Source organism: Mytilus trossulus, chromosome 7 (assembly GCF_036588685.1).
Source record: "Mytilus trossulus isolate FHL-02 chromosome 7, PNRI_Mtr1.1.1.hap1, whole genome shotgun sequence".
NCBI classification, from domain to species: Eukaryota; Metazoa; Mollusca; class Bivalvia; order Mytilida; family Mytilidae; genus Mytilus; species Mytilus trossulus.
Genome location: NC_086379.1, coordinates 32,045,791 through 32,067,963, shown reverse-complemented (window position 1 = coordinate 32,067,963; position 22,173 = coordinate 32,045,791). Strand labels below are relative to the sequence as shown.

Below are 22,173 nucleotides of genomic sequence, written 5' to 3'. Positions count from 1 at the left end.
TCAAATCATTCTAATTAAAGAAAACAGGAATTAATAACTTATATTCCTCCCCCGCTCTCAGTAAGAAAAGTTATTCTGAAGAAGAAAAAGGGAGATAATGATACAGCAATCTAACACGAAGAAGAAAAGAGATAAGAAAGTTAACATTATGTCTTATATAGAGAAACCAAAATCAAAGGATTAGCACATCTATAGCTTTTATTGCTGTACATCATCTCAAAGTCACAATGATGCCTTCAACAAAGAGCAAAAACTCACACGTCACTGCATGTTGAAGACAACCTTTGGCATATTTTCTTTACAGAAAGCAGAAAGAAAAAGTAAAAATTGTTGTATAATAAGTTCATTATTGATGAGAACAATTAAACCATAACATAAATATATTCTGAATGAAGACATAATCAATGAAGTTGAAATTTTTAGGATATAACTAGAAAACAATAACTCTGCTATCAGTGTGTGATAAGTCACATTAAGTGTGTCCCAATATATAGTATACATATAACATATACATTCTATAGATCATTATCATGTTGTAAAACTGTTATTTTTTATAATAAAAGTGACAGTCATAAAGTTCTCCATCAAAATTCCACAGGAACTCATCAAAATATGCCAACATGCACAAACTTATAGTAAAACTTACATATGCTTTTTTAAAATACTTAATCATCTCTGTCATTGTCTGTATAATAAGATAATTAGGGAGATAGGGACAAGATGAGTAGGAGAATAGGGACAAGATGAGTAGGAGAATAGGGACAATATAAGTAGAATAGGGACAAGATAAGTAGAATAGGGACAAGATAAGTAGAATAGGGACAAGATAAGTAGAATAGGGACAATATAAGTAGAATAGGGACAATATAAGTAGAATAGGGACAAGATAAGTAGAGTAAGGACAATATTGGTAGGAGTGTATGTGGAAGTTAAGCAGGAGAACAGGGACAAGATGAGTAGGAGAATAGGCACAAAAGATAAGTAGAATAGGGTCAAGAAAGGTAAGAGAATATAGGGACAATTTCAGTAGGAGAATAGGGACAACATAATTAGGAGAATAGAGACAAAACAAGAAGAATAGGGACCAGATAAGCAGGAGAATAGGGACAAGATAAATAGAATGGGGACAAGATAGATAGAAGAATAGGGGCACGATAAATAGGAGAATAGGAACAAGATAATTAGGAAAATAGGGACAAGATAAGTAGAATAGGAGCAACATAATTAGGAGAATAGGGACAAGATAAGTAGGAGAATAGGGGCAAGATAAGAAGGAGAATAGGGACAAGATCAGTAGGAGAATAGGGACAAGATAAGTAGGAGAATAGGAACAAAATAAGTAGGAGAATAGGGACAAGATAAGTAGGAGAATAGGGACAAGATAAGTAGGAGAATAGGGACAAGATAAGTAGGAGAATAGGGACAAGATGAGTAGGAGAATAGGGGCAAGATAAGTAGGAGATTAGGGACAACATAATTATGAGAATAAGGACAAGATAATTAGTAAAATAGGGACAAGAACAGTAGAATAGGGACAACATAATTATGAGAATAAGGACAAGAAAATTAGTAAAATAGGGACAAGATCAGTAGGAGAATAGTGGCAAGATAATTAGAATAGGGACAACATAATTAGGAGAATAAGGACAAGATAATTAGTAAAATAGGGACAAGATCAGTAGGAGAATAGGGACAACATAATTAGGAGAATATGGACAAGATAAGTAGGAGAATAGGGACAAGATAAGTAGAATAGGGACAAGATAATTAGGAGAATAAGGACAAGATAATAAGTAAAATAGGGACAAGATCAGTAGGAGAATAGGGACAAGATAAGTAGGAAATTAGGGGCAATTTAAGTAGGAGAATAGGGACAAGATAAGTAGAATAGGACAACATAATTATGAGAATAAGGACAAGATAATTAGTAAAATAGGGACAAGATCAGTAGGAGAATACGACAAGATAAGTAGAATGGGGACAAGATAGAGAGGAGAATAGGGACATGCTAGTTAGGAGAATAGGGACATGCTTGTTAGGAGAATAGGGACAAGATAGATAGGAGAATAGGGTCAAGCTAAGCAGGAGAATAGGGACAAGATAAGTAGGAGAATAGGGCCAAGATCAGTAGGAGAATATGGACAAGATCAGTAGGAGAATAGTGGCAAGATAAGTAGGAGAATAGGGGCAAGATAAGTAGGAGAATAGGGGCAAGATAAGTAGGAGAATAGGGACAAGAACAGTAGAATAGGGACAATATAATTATGAGAATAAGGACAAGATAATTAGTAAAATAGGGACAAGATCAGTAGGAGAATACGACAAGATGAGTAGAATGGGGACAAGATAGAGAGGAGAATAGGGTCATGCTAGTTAGGAGAATAGGGACATGCTAGTTAGGAGAATAGGGACAAGATAGATAGGAGAATATGGTAAAGATAGATGGGAGAATATGGACAAGATAAGTAGGAGAATAGGGACAAGATAAGTAGGAGAATAGGGACAAGATAAGTAGGAGAATAGGGACAAGACAAGTTGGAGAATAGGGGCAAGATAAGTAGGAGAATAGGGACAACATAATTAGGAGAATAGAGACAAAACAAGTAGAATAGGGACCAGATAAGCAGGAGAATAGGGACAAGATAAATAGAATGGGGACAAGATAGATAGAAGAATAAGGGCACGATAAATAGGAGAATATGAACAAGATAATTAGGAAAATAGGGACAAGATAAGTAGAATAGGGGCAACATAATTAGGAGAATAGGGGCAAGATAAGTAGGAGAATAGGGGCAAGTTAAGTAGGAGAATAGGGGCAAGATAAGAAGGAGAATATGGACAAGATAAGTAGGAGAATAGAGACAAGATAAGTAGGAGAATAGGAACAAAATAAGTAGGAGAATAGTGACAAGATAAGTAGGAGAATAGGGACAAGATAAGTAGGAGAATAGGGACAAGATAAGTAGGAGATTAGGGGCAATATAAGTAGGAGAATAGGGACAAGATAAGTAGAATAGGACAACATAATTATGAGAATAATGACAAGATAATTAGTAAAATAGGGACAAGATCAGTAGGAGAATATGACAAGATAAGTAGAATGGGGACAAGATAGAGAGGAGAATAGGGACATGCTAGTTAGGAGAATAGGGACATGCTAGTTAGGAGAATAGGGACATGCTAGTTAGGAGAATAGGGACATGCTAGTTAGGAGAAGAGAATAAGGACAAGATAGATAGGAGAATAGGGACATGATAGTTAGGAGAATAGGGACAAGATAGTTAGGAGAATAGGAACAATATAGTTAGGAGAATAGGGACAAGATAGATAGGAGAATAGGGACAAGATAGATAGGAGAATAGGAACAATATAGTTAGGAGAATAGGGACAAGATAGATAGGAGAATAGGAACAATATAGTTAGGAGGATAGGGACAAGATAGTTAGGAGAATAGGGACATGATAGATAGGAGAATAGGGACATGATAGTTAGGAGAAGAGAATAAGGACAAGATAGATAGGAGAATAGGGACATGATAGTTAGGAGAATAGGGACAAGATAGATAGGAGAATAGGGACAAGATAAATAGGAGAATATGGTCAAGATAAGCAGGAGAATAGGGACAAGATAAGTAGAATTAGGATAACATAATTAGGAGAATAGGGACAATAAAGGGGGAAAATTACCAAGGAGCAATCAAAACTCATAAGTTAAAATAAACTATAAAGACTGATGACTGATGAAAGTAACAACCAGACATCCTTAAAGCACTGCACAAATAGCTAGGGCTTTAGAAACACCAGCCCTACCTATAATGTGGGTTTACTTAGGTGCTCTGGAAGGATCAATAGGTAATTTAGAGACATAAAAAAGGAGACAAAAAATAAGTTTCACATGCCATGTTGTATTCTTCATGAATGGTTTGATAAACAGATTTACTTGAAATGACAGTATAATAACAAATGACATAAGGAAATAATTATTTAATTTTCGTGTTAGTGACGCAGTAAGAATAAACTGAATTAAATTAGAAATTCAGGTGTACACGTTACATGTTTAGTATATTAAACTATCAAAATATAACTAATGAGTTATGAACTCAAAACTTGCACAGGTAACTACTATTATTGATACATAGCTTTCATACCAGGTAAACAAGGTTTTACTATAAGATTAAAAACAAACAATCATATACTAGTACACAAAACATAGGTAAAGCTATCCCAGGTGTACCAAGATTGGGTTATTACAATGACTTTTAGATGTTTGATAAGGGCATGACTTGAATACTGGCCAATTTCAATTTTAGAAAGAAACATTATTGTTTCACTATGGAATTTTATAATTGGATGTATAATATATTTCTATAAGGTAGGGTTGTTTTGAACATATTCTTTAACTTTACACTTCTCTGTCAATTGTTTTTGATTTACTCAAAATCCGCAATGTTTTGAAAGTATTAATGTAAAATTTATTTTCTGGTTTGAAGATAAGATAAAGGTCAAGAATGAAAGGTTACCCCAGAGTTCACTTTAGAAAACTTCCTTCTCAAATTTTACAACCATTAAAATGGTAAACAATTGGATTCTTGTATATATTATTGTACAAATATAAGAATTTTGTTTAAGTATAACTAGTATCATCATTAAATTTTGTGATAATGTGTTCAAAAAGGACAAAATATACCAAAGTGTTATATATACTATATCTGTGTGTGTCATTAAATGATAACCATAAGATAGTAATGTTGGGACACTCCAATTTATGATAAAATCTCTTAAACTTTAAAAATATTTAAACTTAAGCACTCCATTTTTGATACTTTGTCCTTGTTTTAATCTATGGAGGTTGATTTGGACCATTCAGGTAGTTGATAATGTATAGGATGGTTGAGATTTTGTTGATTACATTTTTGCAATGTTGCTATTTATAAATCTGAGACCATTATTTGTATATGTACTGCATTTGTCCATAAGTTTAAAAATGCAATATTGAATGCATGTAAACATTTCTGAATTTCTTTTATTAACAAGGCAGTACCTATTACATTCACCTTTTTAAAGTACTCTTCTTGGAACCACTAATGAAATTTTTTCAGGCTTTTAAACTTTCTGTATTCAAACTTTAAAAATATATATGTTTGTCAAACCTGCCTCCTGACTGACCCTAATTTTGATTGTCTTTCAAAAACATTATTCAAGAAATGGCATTTGTCTACTTTCAGTAGACTAATGATTCCTATATTGGCTGGATTGTTCTGTCGGATCTGAATAAGACTGCCCATTAAGTGAAAAAGTTGTCACAAATGTACTACCATGCATGTATAAATTACCAGGTGAATGCTGTAAACAGAGTGTGATTAGACATTGGGAATACTTTAAATTTTCCTGGACTTTTATAACTAAATGAGAAACTGTATGTGAAAGGAGTAAGTGCCTATTTTGGCCGCAAATTTCAGGTTCATCTGAGGAAAGATTCTTGACACTTTTTAAACACTTACATAACTTTGACCATGAGCATCACTGAAGAGACATGTATTGTCGAAATGCACATCTGGTGCAGGAAAATTAGTACCCTTAATGTTATTACTACCACTGGGTTGATGCCTCTGCTGATGGACTGTTATTCCCCGGGGGTATTACCAGCCCAGTAGCCAGTACTTTGGTACTGACATGAAAATACGGATTTTTTTTGTGTTATTAAAATTTGCTGTTACAAAATGTTAGAAATTATTTTAAATTAAGGAATGTTTCTCCATTATGCAAAGCTCTGATTCCTTTCATGGATTTGACTATACTTTTTGGAACTTTTGGATTATAGCTCTTCATCTTTTATATAAGCTTTGGTTTTCAAATATTTTGGCCACTAGCATCACTGAAGAGACATGCATTGACGAAATGCGCATCTGGTGCAGGACAATTGGTACCGTTATTAAAAGTTATTAAAAGATTCAATTAATATATGTGAAAGATTTGAACTGATTTAGTCATTAAAGACGCTCATATTCAGGCTTAAATATTAAAAAGCTATCATATATGCCATAATATGTCACTTTTCAGATGTTTTTTGTCAAAAATGAAAGTGGTAGCATCCGTGTTCATCCTCAACCTTTATATATATGTTAAATCATCAAATACAATTTACATTTAAATATTTAGAGTGAACACAAATGTCACTGCCCGGCCAGGCCACATTCATTTAAGACGGAAATTGTGTAAAAATTAAATCAAATGCTAAAACTGTTAAAGATTTCAGTAATTTAGAATGACTATGATGCTAGCACCCGATACATGTGCCAAAAACAGCCCATATTTATGTAACAGAAGTATTCTACTTTCCAATAAATACCTTAAAGATTACATTTTAATAATTTTGTAAAACTGCTATATTTTTTGGCAAAAAAGGGTTCTTACTGAACCTACTCCTTTGTTTTTTGCTGTAATTAATGATAAAGCTGGGTTTTAAGTGCCTCTTTTGTCAAAATATTTATATTATAAGATGTTTGAAGAAATTGTACGCAGTATCCTACTGTACCATGATTTGATTGACAGAAATTCACATCCGCCAATTGATTCCCACCCTGGTTAATCACCTTTAAATCTCCATTGAACACCTGTTTTTTTTCTAATTTCTTTAATCTTGCACAATGCCTTCAGGTTTCACTGTGTAGGTGTTCATTTATGTAAATTACCTGAATTGTTAACATTTCACAAATGTTTTTGATAGATGATATATTAGATAATATCAGCACATAATCAGGTATACTTACAGACTTAATAATCATATTGTTAAATATTTTGTTAAATTGAATATGATTTATTCTTATATGCTTTGACTTTGTTAAAGTACATGTAAATAGTCAAAAATTCTTTGTTTTGTTTTTTAAATTGACCTTTGCTTTGTATATTGTTTATTGATGTGAAATTTGCCAAAAATCTAAAAAAAAATAAAAAAAATATTGTTTTAAAAATCTTTCATGATGATTGTTTATCATCCATTGGGTTATGAAAAAAGGCAAATGATAAATCATCTGAACATATATAAGTCTTAAATTTGTAAAAAAAAATCATTTTAGGAATTATAAGTAGGTATTTAACTTGGGGTAAGATGGACAATATTTGATATCTGTGTGTAATATAACTGCAAATAACTTTTGTAATCACCCTACTGAATAAAATCTAACAAGGATTATTTCACTCTTTCCCTTGTTTAGACATTCTGTATTCTGTAATTGTTTGCTCTTCAGATTCCTGGTAGAAACTGAGGAATTACATATTTGTAATCTTTATCTTTCCTTCTTCTGATCTTTTAAGGTGATTTCCATCAAAGGATGAGCACTTTTTAGCCCACCTGGCCCAAAGGGCCAAGTGAGCTTTTCTCATCACTTGGCGTCGTCCTGCGTCCGGCGTTAACTTTTACAAAAATCTTCTCCTCTGAAACTACTGGGCCAAATTTAACCAAACTTGGCCATAATCATCATTAGGGTATCTAGTTTAAAAATTGTGTCTGGTGACCCCGCCAACCAACCAAGATGGCCGCCATGGCTAAAAATAGAACATAGGGGTATATATATTGGCTTATAATCAAAAACCAAAGCATTTAGAGCAAAATTGTTTATAAGGTTAAGATCTATCTGCCCTGAAATTTTCAGATGAATCTGACATTCCGTTGTTAGGTTGCTGCCCCTGAATTGGTAATTTTAAGGAAATTTTGTTGTTTTTGGTTATTATCTTGAATATTATTTTAGATAGAGATAAACTGTAAACAGCAATAATGTTCAGCAAAGTAAGATCTACAAATAAGTCAACATGACCAAAATGGTCAACTGACCACTTTAGGAGTTATTGCCCATTATAGTCTATTTTTAACCATTTTTCGTAAATCTTAGTAATCTTTTAGAAAAATCTTCTCCTCTGAAACTACTCAGCCAAATTAATTGAAACTTAGCCACAATCATCATTGAGGTATCTAGTTTAAAAATTGTGTCCGATGACCCAGCCAACTAACCAAGATGGCCGCCACGTCTAAAAATAGAACATAGGGGTAAAATGCAGTTTTTGGCTTATAACTAAAAAACCAAAGCATTAAGAGTAAATCTGACACGAAGTAAAATTGTTGATCAGATCAAGATCTATCTGCCCTGGAATTTTCAGATGAATTGGATCATCGGTTGTTAGGTTGCTGCCCCTGAATTGGTAATTTTGAGGAAATTTTGCTGTTTTTTTTGTTATTATCTTGAATATTATTATAGATAGCGATAAACTGTAAACAGCAATAATGTACAGCAAAGTAAGAACTAAAAATAAGTCAACATGACCAAAATAGTTAATTGACCCCCTAAGGAGTTATTGCCCTTCATAGTCAATTTTTAATAATTTTCACAAAATTTGTAGATTTTCACTAACATTTTCCACAGCCACTACTGTTATAGATAGAGATAATTGTAAGCAGCAAAAATGTTTAGTAAAGTAAGATCTACAAACACATCACCATCACCAAAACACAATTTTGTCATGAATCCATCTGTGTACAATGTTTAATATTAACATAGACCAAGGTGAGCGACACAGGCTCTTTAGAGCCTCTAGTTTTGTAACTACTAGAATTTCTAAACAGGGATCTGCAGTTTTAATGAATATTCATTTGGTTGATAAAAGCTTGACATCCTTTTAAGTTAAGGTTATTTGGATGATGATGGCTTAACATCAATTCAAGGAATGGTTATTTGGTTAATGGCTGGTTATCATTCATTTAAATGAAAAGGTTGTTTGATTGATGATTGCTTTTTAGGAAAGTTTGTTTTTGTTTCATGGCTGCTTTAAATCCATTTAAGGAAATACTATTTGGTTGAGGACAGCTTGACATCCATTAAAGCAAAGGTTATAAGGGCCGATCCATATAGTGATAAGTCTGTCTGTAACAAATTGTGTCCACTCTTTATCTAGAGAAACCTTATGATTTCAAAGTTTATACTTGACATGTATATAAAACAACACCAGAAGGTGTGTCATAATTTTTTTACAACTTCCTAGGTCAAAGTTCAAGGTCAAAAACTTTGGTTTCAGTTAACAACCCTATGTCCTATGGTAAAGGTTGTGTCCGCTCAATATCTTGAGAACCATTTTGATTTCAAATGTTTATACATGACATGTATATAAACCAACACCAGAGGGTGTTTTATAATTTGTGCACATTTTCCAAGGTCAAAGGGGGACCTTAAAGGCCGAGTGGTCTAAGTAGTTACTAGTAACTTACTACTGTAATCACTAGCCAGTCAACACTGGGGTTATGAGTTCTAACCCCACTGATGCGGGTTCACTCCACTTTAATCTTAATTGACTAAGATTGTCAGTTTTGCTATCAGAGGTCGTTGGTTTTCTCGGGCACTCCGGCTTCCTCAACCAATAAAAAATGGTCGCCACGAAATAGCTTAAATGCAGTGCTTAAAAGTGCAAAAATCAAAAAATCAAAACCAAAGATTAAATACTGTGGTTTCTGTTGACATTTCCTATTGTAAAGATACAAATGTTTTACCACACATTATTTTCGGCAGGGCTCACAGAGATGGCTCTCATCTCAGTGATATCAACTTTGGTTGATGGCTGCTAAACATCCTATAAAGCAATGGTTGCTTGGTTGATGATAGCTTAACATCAATTTAAAGAAAGTTTAGTTGATTGATGATGGCTTACCATCAATTTAAAGAAAGTTTAGTTGGTTGATGATAGCTTAACATCAATTTAAGGAAAGTTTAGTTGGTTGATGATGGCTTAACATCAATTTAAAGAAAGTTTAGTTGGTTGATGATAGCTTAACATCAATTTAAGGAAAGTTTAGTTGGTTGATGATGGCTTAACATCAATTTAAGGAAAGTTTAGTGGGTTGATGATAGCTTAACATCAATTTAAAGAAAGTTTAGTTGGTTGATGATGGCTTAACATCAATTTAAGGAAAGTTTTTAGTTGGTTGATGATTGCTTAACATCAATTTAAGGAAAGTTTAGTTGGTTGATGATGGCTTTACATCAATTTAAGGAAAGTTTATTTGGTTGATGATGGCTGAACATCAATTTAAGGAAAGTTTAGTTGTTAATGGTGGCTTAAAATCAATTTAAGGAAAGTTTGTTTGGTTGATAGCTGCTTAACAATCAATTAAAGAAAGTTTAGCTGGTTGATGATGGCTTAACATCAATTTAAAGAAAGTTTAGTTGGTTGATGATGGCTTTACATCAATTTAAGGAAAGTTTAGTTGGTTGATGATAGCTTAAAATCAGTTTAAGGAAAGCTTAGTTGGTTGATGATGGCTTAACATCAATTTAAGGAAAGTTTAGTTGGTTGATGATGGCTTTACATCAATTTAAGGAAAGTTTATTTGGTTGATGATGGCTTAACATCAATTTAAGGAAAGTTTAGTTGTTAATGGTGGCTTAAAATCAATTTAAGGAAAGTTTGTTTGGTTGATAGCTGCTTAACAATCAATTAAGGAAAGTTTAGCTGGTTGATGATGGCTTAACATCAATTTAAAGAAAGTTTAGTTGGTTGATGATGGCTTTACATCAATTTAAGGAAAGTTTAGTTGGTTGATGATGGCTTTACATCAATTTAAGGAAAGTTTATTTGGTTGATGATGGCTTAACATCAATTTAAGGAAAGTTTAGTTGTTAATGGTGGCTTAAAATCAATTTAAGGAAAGTTTGTTTGGTTGATAGCTGCTTAACAATCAATTAAGGAAAGTTTAGCTGGTTGATGATGGCTTAACATCAATTTAAAGAAAGTTTAGTTGGTTGATGATGGCTTTACATCAATTTAAGGAAAGTTTAGTTGGTTGATGATAGCTTAAAATCAGTTTAAGGAAAGCTTAGTTGGTTGATGATGGCTTAACAATCAGTTTAAGAAAGTTTAGTTGGTTGATGATGGCTTAACATCAATTTAAAGAAAGTTAAGTTTGTTGATGATGGCTTCACATCAATTTAAAGAAAGTTTAGTTGGTTGATGATAGCTTAACATCAGTTTAAGGAAAGCTTAGTTGGTTGATGATGGCTTAACATCAATTAAGGAAAGTTTTTATTTGGTTGATGATGGCTTAACATCAATTTAAGGAAAGTTTAGTTGGTTGATGATGGCTTAACATCAATTAAGGAAAGTTTTTAGTTGGTTGATGATGGCTTAACATCAATTTAAGGAAAGTTTAGTTGGTTGATGATGGCTTAACATCAATTTAAGGAAAGTTTATTTGGTTGATGATGGCTTAACATCAATTTAAAGAAAGTTTAGTTGGTTGATGATGGCTTAACATCAATTTAAGGAAAGTTTTTAGTTGGTTGATGATGGCTTAACATCAATTTAAAGAAAGTTTAGTTGGTTGATGATGGCTTAACATCAATTTAAAGAAAGTTTAGTGTGTTGATGATGGCTTAACATCAATTTAAGGAAAGTTTTTAGTTGGTTGATGATGGCTTAACATCAATTTAAGGAAAGTTTAGTTGGTTGATGATGGCTTAACATCAATTTAAAGAAAGTTTAGTTGGTTGATGATGGCTTAAAATCAATTTAAGGAAAGTTTAGTTGGTTGATGATGGCTTAACATCAATTTAAAGATAGTTTAGTTGGTTGATGATAGCTAAACATCAATTAAGGAAAGTTTTTAGTTGGTTGATGATGGCTTAACATCAGTTTAAGGAAAGTTTAGCTGGTTGATGATGGCTTAACATCAATTTGAAGAAAGTTTAGTTTGTTGATGATGGCTTAACATCAATTTAAGGAAAGTTTAGTTGGTTGATGATAGCTTAACATCAGTTTAAGGAAAGCTTAGTTGGTTGATGATGGCTTAACATCAATTAAGGAAAGTTTTTAGTTGGTTGATGATGGCTTAACATCAATTTAAGGAAAGTTTAGTTGGTTGATGATGGCTTAACATCAACTAAGGAAAGTTTTTAGTTGGTTGATGAGGGCTTAACATCAATTTAAGGAAAGTTTAGTTGGTTGATGATGGCTTAACATCAATTTAAGGAAAGTTTATTTGGTTGATGGCTGCTTAACATCCTACCAAGGAAAGGTTGTTTGGTTGATAATGGCTAAACATCATTTTAAGAAAGTCTTTGTGTTTTTTTCCTATCCAGCTAATTGATATTCAAGATAAAATAATTTGTGTACATATAAGAATTGGGATCAACCTGATATATTATCCTTCTTGTCTATTTCCTTATTCTTAGAGATGACACCTTTAAAAGATCATAAATAAGGTCATATTTGTGACATTTAGACATTTATGAAGTTTAACCTTAACAAATAGTTGCCTTAAAGTACATGTATCATTAATTAACATCAACTCATTGTTTTGTAGGATTTTTGGTGATTTTAAGAAAAAGACAGTTTTTTTTTATTTATGACAGTGAATAGACTCCTTCTGATGTCATGAATAGAGGATTGGAAAAGGAAAATGTGACATAAAATAGGAAATTATTGAGATTATATTAGTATCTCACTGATTAAACTGTCACGACAGCATTAATTTTGACTGAATACTCTCTCTAATGAATTATATTGATTCTGTCAGGTACAAGAAAATTGATACTCTACCCTACATCACCACCTTAAGGAGTAATATAACCACCTTTACTATATTCCTCTATTAGTCTTTGTTGAGTTGGAATTTTCAGAAGTTGTGCAGAATTTGTCTTTGTTTCAAATATATAGAACTACTTGGCATGAGTAAAGTTTGATCATGTAGCCATGAGTTTCCAAAATATTTTATGGAAGCACCAATAAAGAATGGTGCTTTGAATCCCAAAGATATATTAATGAATGTCAATAAACTACAGTGACCTATAGTTGTTAATTTCTGTGTCATTTTGATCTCTTGTGGAGAGTTGTCTCATTGGCAATTATACCACATCTTCTTTTTTTTTTATAGGTATCAATTTGACAATCAGTGCTTATTCAGTAATATATGATCCTATAGCAACATATTTATTGATCTGGAATATCCAAACTATCAGACCATTGGTATCCATTTTCTTGACATACTCTCAATATTATAACTCATTCTAGCCAATAAAAGTATAAGCCACACCAATAAGCAACCTTTAAGAACTAACTTGTTCAGTAATAATTTCAGTACGGCATGTATGTCAGCTGAAACTGATAACTCTAGCCAAAAGGATGCCAATTTACCTACTGTAAGTTCAGAAATTATTGAGATATTTTTATTATTAAGAAAAATGCGACCGGGTAATCGCAATAATTTAACTCGCATTTTGAAATTTTTACATGAATTAAACAGGATTTTTCTCAATTTCCAAAAAAATAAAATCGCATTTTAGTCAAAAATGACAAAATTGCAATAATAAATGCACCCAATAATTTCTGAATTTACAGTATATTTTTTGTCAATCTATGTACAACTGTACTGGCATCTCAGGCTCGATTGTGCCCTTGAAACTTCATAATATAAATAAATTCTAAATGAAAAAGTGCTACAAATTTCACAAGGGTCACAGATTGTTTATCTAACAAAGCATAAACAACTGAATTCCAGGTTTGCATGTGGATATTAGGGTGGAGACGGTTGCATTGTATTTGGACTCTTAGTGACCTTTTCTAAGCATTTTATTTTAGACCCTCTTTGTACTGAATATACAGATCAAAGAAATATGTTAATCCTATTTGAATAGATTGCTTTTTCATTGGATTTTATTTGAATACACACAAGGTGTATAAAGTAATGTCAATATTTGTAAATAATTGTTTAAACCACAGTAAAAATCTGTTACAGTGGTAACAAGCTCCACACAACTCTTTCCTATGCCAGTTTGAGACTTTTTTTCCCTTTATTGTGTGTGTCCATTTCTTTCCTTCATAGAAGTATATCGTTTGTCTGTAATCTTTGAATTAGAATGAAGTAAGAGATGCTTGCCTATTCTATGATAAAAGAAATTTTCAACATTTGTTTTAAATGGTCATACAATTTTATCAAGGAAATTACTTAATTATGTATCCAAGAAAATACCATTAAATGAAGAATGTAGTTTTAGTCTACATTTAACTTCAAATTTTAATGAAAACTGCACATTTGTATTTATACATGTATTTCACATATTTTCATGATTATTAAATGTGTATTTTTATAAGTTTTTTGAAAATGCAAGTCTCAGGTCTATATATTAATTTTCATTTCTTTCCATCATACACCAAAAACAAATTTCTGCCATCATCCTTTAGTTCATGAGGTTTGATGTAAATAAGAATTACGTAAATATTGGCCATAGGTTAATGGAAGAAATAATGAATTGATTCTTTCAATCGTTTGAGGCAGTAGGGTCCTTTGATTGTTCAACATCAAACTGATATTTTTCTCTTACTTGTATAGAAATTTATCAAAAAACCTGACAAATTGTCAAAATAAGAGGAGTTGTCCTCTTTCTTTGTCAGAAATAAATTGGTCTTTTTCCAATCTATCGTAAAACAGTACCTGTTTACATTTTTGGCACTGCATTTACAAAATAGAGAGATAAAGTTTGTAGTCTGGAGAGATTTAAAATGTATTTTTATTTGTTATTAACAACAAGTAAAAATGCATGTCTTATTGTAGTAGTAATTTCCAAAAAGGAAAAGATTAGCCATTTAACACATGTTCACTGGGTATACTGATCGGGAAACTGCTGAAGTTTCTTAATCCTGAGGAATAATAAATGAAAGTAACCTATTACAATGGAAGAATAGGGCTCCTTGAGAATCAGATCCAAATTTTATTTGTCCCGTTTTTGATTTATGGTTACATGATTTTGCCATGTTGTAAATAGACAAAATAACATAGAGATCAAATAAAAAAGTAGATGAATGAAATAAAAAAGTAGATTAAAGGATTTTTAAATTGATTAACTTAAATTGCCTCATTTTTAAAATTCTAATACAAGAAATTGTTAGTCAATTAATATACCTGTTTGAAATATTTAACTCACAACTGCCACATTTTCTATCCTTTTGATGTTTTTATGTGACAATAATATAATATTTATAATTACCAAACTGGATTAAAATTCATCAAATTATTGAGTTGCTCAATTAGATATATGCTTAATTAAGTAAGATTTGATTTACTTTTTACAGCTTCAACCTATAATTATCAGCTGATAAACAAGAAATCATTGCCATAGCACTGGATATTTTTCATGGATAATATTACTGGAATTTATTCAATGGAAGTAATAACATATTCATAACAGATTTTTGAGTGTGGAGTTTATAAAAGTTTTAACAAGGAGTATTGTATTCAAAAGTGACAACCAAAGTTTGAAAACAAAGGGTATGTACAGTTCAATTATGGGTAGGAGATTGTAAGTTGATGATTGTTTATACCAAAATAAGGAACAGTTGATTTCATAATTATTGTTCAATTTATTCCTCTCAAAATTTTAATAGCTCAAAGTTGAAATGTAGATATATAAATATAATATATATATGTGATAGCTTTATGGCAGACATTCTTTATTGGATAAGTCATGGTTATACTATGGAAGTATTAATATTATATTGATATAATTTATATATGATACTTCAATGGTTATAAAGATAACACCTGATTGTCTCAAATTAAGCCTAACAACTTTAGTTCTGCATGTTCTCGGCTCAGCAGTATTCAAACCCTTGTTTTTGTGACATTGTGGCTTTACCCTGTCTGCATGTATATTGTATTCTTAAGTGCATATAAAAAAATCAAAGAAGACATACCTTTTGTAGAAATAGATTATTTCTGCAAATCTTTGATACATTATTTCCTGTGACAAGGATATAATACATCATAATTGATATGATTACTAATTATTTTGATAAATATATTAATATTAATATATGTATTACATGAGTTGATTTTCCACCGCTAAAGCAGGATATTAAAGACACGAAAAATACAATCTCAGTAAAAAGGACTTACTTACAGGTTAATAGTATTGCAAGAATGGACAAGGGGTCATTCTAAGTAATTTAAGTTATGGTTATATATGGTAAGTAATTATTTTGGGAAATGCTTTTTATGTGATGGCAAGTAATATTTGCCAAATATTTCTGTATTATAGAATCTATTTGTGTGTTTAATGAGTTCTTTTTCAAAAAAATACTATCCGGTGTATAAATTGTCAATTTTTTCATAAATATAATTTACAATATATGGCATAACAGATGTCTGCCATATGAAATTAGATTGTATGATATACTGTAACAATTACACCTTATGTAATATGTAATAGGTCTTTCTTTAAGGGGATTACTTTAAATATGCCTGGACCAAGTGAGGGATAGTTGTTATATATTCATTCGTTTGATGTGTTTAAGATTTTGATTTTGCCATTTGATTACAAACTTTTAAATTTTCCTCAGAGTTCAGTATTTTTATGAATATTTTTTTTTAAAGTTACATTAATTTGTTGATTGAGAACTATTTCATTGATATAGTGACAATTTTCCTAGATTTCACAGCTAGCTTTCAACAAAATATAAATTTTACTAAATAGCTATTGCGTTGGGTTGTTTGCTTTCAATTCAACCTACATGACCTACTGAAAGCACTTGTATTATAATTCATTTTTATGTCAACAAATTAAAAAAATATCACCAGCTTTTCATTAATATTTAAACTTTCTAAAAATTATTTGATCTATCGATGGAAGTATTATATTTCATAACACTTCCATGATGAAACAGAATCAAGATGAATTGATGCATTGTCATTTGTTTGTTACATGCCAAGTCTAAATCCAGGAATTTAGAAGCAATAAACCAATAATCTTCTTCAAACCATATAAAGTGCAAAAATATACATTTTGTACTGACAAGATTATATATAATCTTTTGATCCCCCTTTTATGTATGTCTTTGGAAATTCTCTCAACTGCAGGGGTTTTCAAAAGAAAATTTCCTAAAATACATGCACATGATTAGCATTATTACAAGAAAGGATGATCAGCATGACAGACTCTGGTTTAAGATGTGCAATTAAAGCAAAACACCAAAGTTTAATTAGAATAAACTTAATCAAATGATTTCAACTAGGTTTATCAGATAATAAGTAGGCTCCATGCAGTGGCAGATCCAGAATTTTTTGTTAGGGGGGAGGGGGGAAGGGGGGGCTGCTGACTGCAGTCATGCTTCAGTGATTCCCAATATAATCAACCAAATTTTTCCGACAAAAGGGGGGCCTGGCCTATGGTAGCTGATACAAATTATCTTTCACTCCTTAAAATTATCTCTCTGTCAACGGTCTTAAATAACAGCTTTGTTGCAATATATGAAACACTTAAAAGTTCAGGTAGTATAATATGGGACACATCAAAATTAGTACAGGAACTAAGGAACTTTATGACTTCAGTGGTTGAAAAAGTTGTTGTTTCATGTACAGAAATCGAAATTGTTTCTTTTATTTGAAAATTATTCCATAGAAAAAAGTTGTTTAATTTTAAATGACTTAAATGGAAATTATAATTCACATGGTATAAATGGCAATACTGGGATGTTTCAAATTTGATTTTTTGCTTATTTTAAAAAAATGGCCAATTCAACATTGAACATTATATCAATTTGTCATTTTTTTGCAAAGTTTCCCTTTAAACTATACAATTTTTACATCTAGGCTCTACATTCTACAGATACATTAGTTTAGCTGAACAAGAAAACTACTGGTTGAAGAAGATAATGATAGCTTCACAGTATCAGTTACATTTATCTTCTGATTTCTATTTTATTTCTATCAGTTATTTATTGTAAAACATTCAGAAATACTTGACATTTCATGCTATCAATGGTTTATCTATGTGTTACCTATGAATTGCACCTCATCAATATCAGTAAATAAAATAACAGGTTCTGTGATGATTTCAATCAGGAAAATAATTTTGATGCTGATCACACTTGGTTTAGTTTGACCTTGGAACTAATCATTTGCTTGCTAAAAAGTCAGTTGTCTGTTTATAACAAAATTGAGCTGTTTCCAATTTCAACAAAACTGTAAGTATATATTTCAATTTCAACAATACTAAAAGAATACCATATGTATACATGTTCATATCATTAAAGATACATTTGCTGACCTGAACTAAAACAAGCTTGTTTGGAATGATTAAGGGGGGATAACTCTACTTATTTAACAGTATCAAGGATGTTGATGTTCAATGAGACAATGACATCAGTCAAATATGACAGCTCCTTTAGAAATCTAGTCTGACCTTTTAAAATTTAATTTAGAAACTTAATAATTTGAGCAATCAGTTTCTGAAAACATTTTTTTGGTTTTGGATTGGTCGTATAAAGAAGAAGGTTTTGACAGATATTTCTAACTGAGTGTGCAGAATAGAATATCATTTTTGAAATGTTGTCAGTTTCGATGTAAGAAAATGTGATATTTTGTGATTAGTCTGCAGTATCTTCTATTGACATGGACATACATTGTACATAAGATTGATTTCAGTATAATGGTAAGAATTAGGATTTCTTATTAGATTTTATTGAACATTTCTTTACAAATGATATCTTCAATGACAGACAAACTTTGTTAAGAATGAAAACCAAGTTTGCATCAGCATTTTTTTTAAAGATGCATCTACCAGTAATATTTTATCTAAATTGATTCAACAAACATTTTTCTAAAAGTTATTGGAAATTATTACCCTTTCACTAAGCCATGACATATACATGTTCAATATGTTACAATGAAGTTGTAAATGAGAGGAAATTTTACCTTTGCTTTTATCAGCTTTTGAAATGTTATTACATAAATTGTTTACATAGTTACATGTAATATGTATTTTTTATATGAGTGGTAGCCATGATATGATAGATTTCTTTACATCTTGATGAAATTCTTGACCGGACAATTCAAATTCCATAGTGCTAAAGATTGAAACCTTTCAAATATGTACTCCGACAGTGCTTCACAAAATCTTGGGATGCTTAATTTCTGTTAAATAAATAACAACACAGGTAGATCATTTTCAGAACACATTTATTTAACTGAATTGAATGCTGGCCAACTTTTATTTTGGGTGTAAACATTTTAACTGTTAAGTCTAATTTACAAATGAAAGACAAATCTGTGTTCCTAATTAAAGATTTACTGTTTAAATTTTGGTTCTAAATATCTTATGTATATATGTTTGATTAATTTTAATAGATTTAATGAATCAATATCTTAAATGTTAAGATACCCTTTAATCAAAGTTCAAGTGTTAAAGTTAACTTGTCTTCAGTTTTTGAATACTTTGACAGTAAGATCATTATTGTCTGAACTGCATGTAGCATGAAATGGTTCACAAAACAAAATTTACCCTTCTTATACTTAACTTGATATGTATGGAGAAAAAGTTGTAAAAGAGAGGAGAATAGTCTTTATATACAGTCTGAACTTTGGGAGAAACTCAAAATAAAGCCTTAATTGTGTTGACTTGATATATTACAATTAAGTGAGAATGCATTAAATATGAATCCTCATTTGTTACCATTTGTTTTTTAAATTTCAATAGCCTTTAGGTAAAGGGTGTAGCTGCAGAATTCAAAGTTTGATTGAGCCTAAGCTTAGAGCATATGCTATTTATTTTCAGAAATGATGAAATGTAAAAAATGATTAATACTGGAAATTTAGCAACTTTTATAAATAATCAGTTCTCTTATAACATGAAAGATCAATGAAAAAGTGCAATATTCAGACATGCATGACTATAGATATTACTGTGATTTAAGATATGATAAGGTCAAACTCAATGAAAAGGAAACCCAACAATATTATACAATCAAAGATGTTTTGATTAATACTACGAGTGTGGAGGTTGAGTTCTTAATCTTGCCGCAACCTAATGTGTCAGTCTATGTCTATTATCTCTTATGTTGGTTTTTGTCCTTTAAAGAATTTTGGTGTTAATGGGAAATTTTCTTGAATCAGTTTACTCCTTTAAAATTATTTGCAATTTGGATGACTTTGCATTTGACCATTTGTTGACCTCTAGATTTCATTGTGTGTTGTTAGGTTGCTGTCTCATTGGTCTATGTCATATATCTCTTGTTTATCATATTTGAAGGTTAAAATACAGCTTTCAATGATAAACAAGAGGTCGTACCATTATGTCAAGGCTCTAAGTTACATAAAGTCTACAATGTTTTATACCATAAGTCAATGCTCCAATCATAGGTGATAAACACCAATAAATACAAAATAAAAAAATTCCAGAATCAGTCCTACAACTGAAGAATTGGGAGACATTTTACTGTATCCTCTCAGTACTGGATGATAGATAAACAAATCATTAGCAAGTGGTAACATCACATGTCTTATCTTGATTGTAATGATTGAAGATAATGTCTATCCTAAGGTTGTATTTCATCAAGATAGAGTCTTTGATAAATTAAATTTTATTTAAATGTTCAAGGCTTCATTAGCTTCAAAAAGGTTTATTTATTAATCTAATAATATAATCTGATATTCCTGTATACAAATAATTTTGCTTGATATAGGCCTTATATTCTGTTTATGATTTACTGTGTACATCATAATCAGACTATAAATAACTTTCATATTTAGAGAATTTTTGTTTATTTCCAAACTGGTTCTGATTCTAATAAATGCATTTCATTTTATTTACTTGAGGATTTAGAGCTTGCCATACTCTGAAGCATAAATAGGCATCTTTTGTTTAGACTGTATGTTGCCCTATAGCTGTCTTTCAATTATACATGTATCAGTGGCGGATCCAGATATTTTCATAAGTGGGTGCCCACTGACTGAGCTAAGAGGGGGCCCGCTCCAGTCACACTTCAGTGATTCCCTATATGAGCAACCAAATTTTTTCCTGAAAAGGGGGGGCCCCACCCCTTAATCCGCCTCTGTGTATCTGTCATTTGGTTTCTATCTCATTGATAGATACCCATATTTCCATTCACTTCAAGCTCTTAACTAGTTAACGAGAAGATAAGCTTCATAAGAGAGTTTTACATATATTTTGATATAACAGTAAATAAACCACCTTTATTGAGTTTTACCACTGTGATTTAAGTAATAAATCTAGTGTTTTATATAACATTTTAAACTTTGGCCAGCCAGATTATGTTTGAATTATAATAGTATATAATAAGGAAAGTGATACTTCATTTTATGTGGTTAATCTGGAGCCATGTCTAAAATGATGATTACCTTGAGTCCTTGACCCACAGAAAAGTTAAATTGACATAGAAATTGAATGAACTGTGTACTTCATTGATTCAGACCTTTCATTGAAATTCAGATCAATTGATCTTTTTACAAATTCAGTGGACACATTATTTATTTATACTTTCTTCTCCTGTGGTGAAAATAGTCAGCTTGAAAAAGGTTTTAAAATAATACTACCATCTTTTATTAGATGTTAAAAGTTCAGTTTCCAATATAAGGACTTAGCTCTATATTCTTTTCCAGAATGAGATGGTAAAGTTTTGTTTTTGTATTTAGATAATGCCATGTTTAATAAATACCTTAATTATCTATTTTGTTAACAGAAACTAGTTGTACCATCTGCCCTGTAACCAGTGCTTTTTAAATGGCATAATTTTAATAATACATGCAAAATTTGAATTTTAAATGATCAGTATATGAATCATGCAATTAAACTACAATGAAGGATTCAAATCCTTCAAGCTCAGATGACTGATAGGCTTTTCTGTTCAGGCCTTTATGGTTTTGAAGCTCCTAGAAATGGTATATATTGGACTTCCCAAACATTTGGTGTCAAACACATCTCCTGGTAAGGGATGTTATAAGCTGTGCATGAATTAATAGGATTTTTTGGGTGTTTTCACCAAAGGAAAAATTGAACCCCTGACAAAAAAGTATCTGGATTAAGGATGGATTTAGGAATCTACATCCACAATGCGGTAAAAAATATATACTGTAATTTAGAACCTTCCAAAATATCCTTTTGATAGATCAACTCTTACATATCTATATCATTGGACAGTCTAAATTTCCTTGTCATTGGACAGTCTAAATTTCCTTGTCATCGGACAGTCTAAATTTCCTTGTCATTGGACAGTCTAAATTTTCTTGTCATTGGACAGTCTAAATTTTCTTGTCATTGGCCAGTCTAAATTTCCTTGTCATTGGACAGTCTAAATTTCCTAATCATTGGACAGTCTAAATTTCCATATCATTGGACAGTCTTAA

At 31.2% G+C, this 22,173-nt stretch overlaps 1 protein-coding gene across 12 annotated transcripts in view; it reads left to right on the top strand.

Moving 5' to 3' along the window:
* LOC134724947 (pro-neuregulin-2, membrane-bound isoform-like) overlaps positions 1-22,173 on the top strand; it is a 71,383-nt gene that overhangs the window by 22,310 nt on the left and 26,900 nt on the right. For 10 of the 12 annotated variants that reach the window (XM_063588353.1, XM_063588343.1, XM_063588349.1 and 7 more), the window contains one exon: positions 15,108-15,303. The gene's annotated coding sequence lies outside the window, so the exon portion shown is untranslated. Of the gene's footprint in view, positions 1-4,178; positions 4,372-15,107; positions 15,304-21,413; positions 21,439-22,173 lie in introns of those variants that run through there. The other 2 variants (XM_063588342.1, XM_063588355.1) reach the window with 2 other exon arrangements.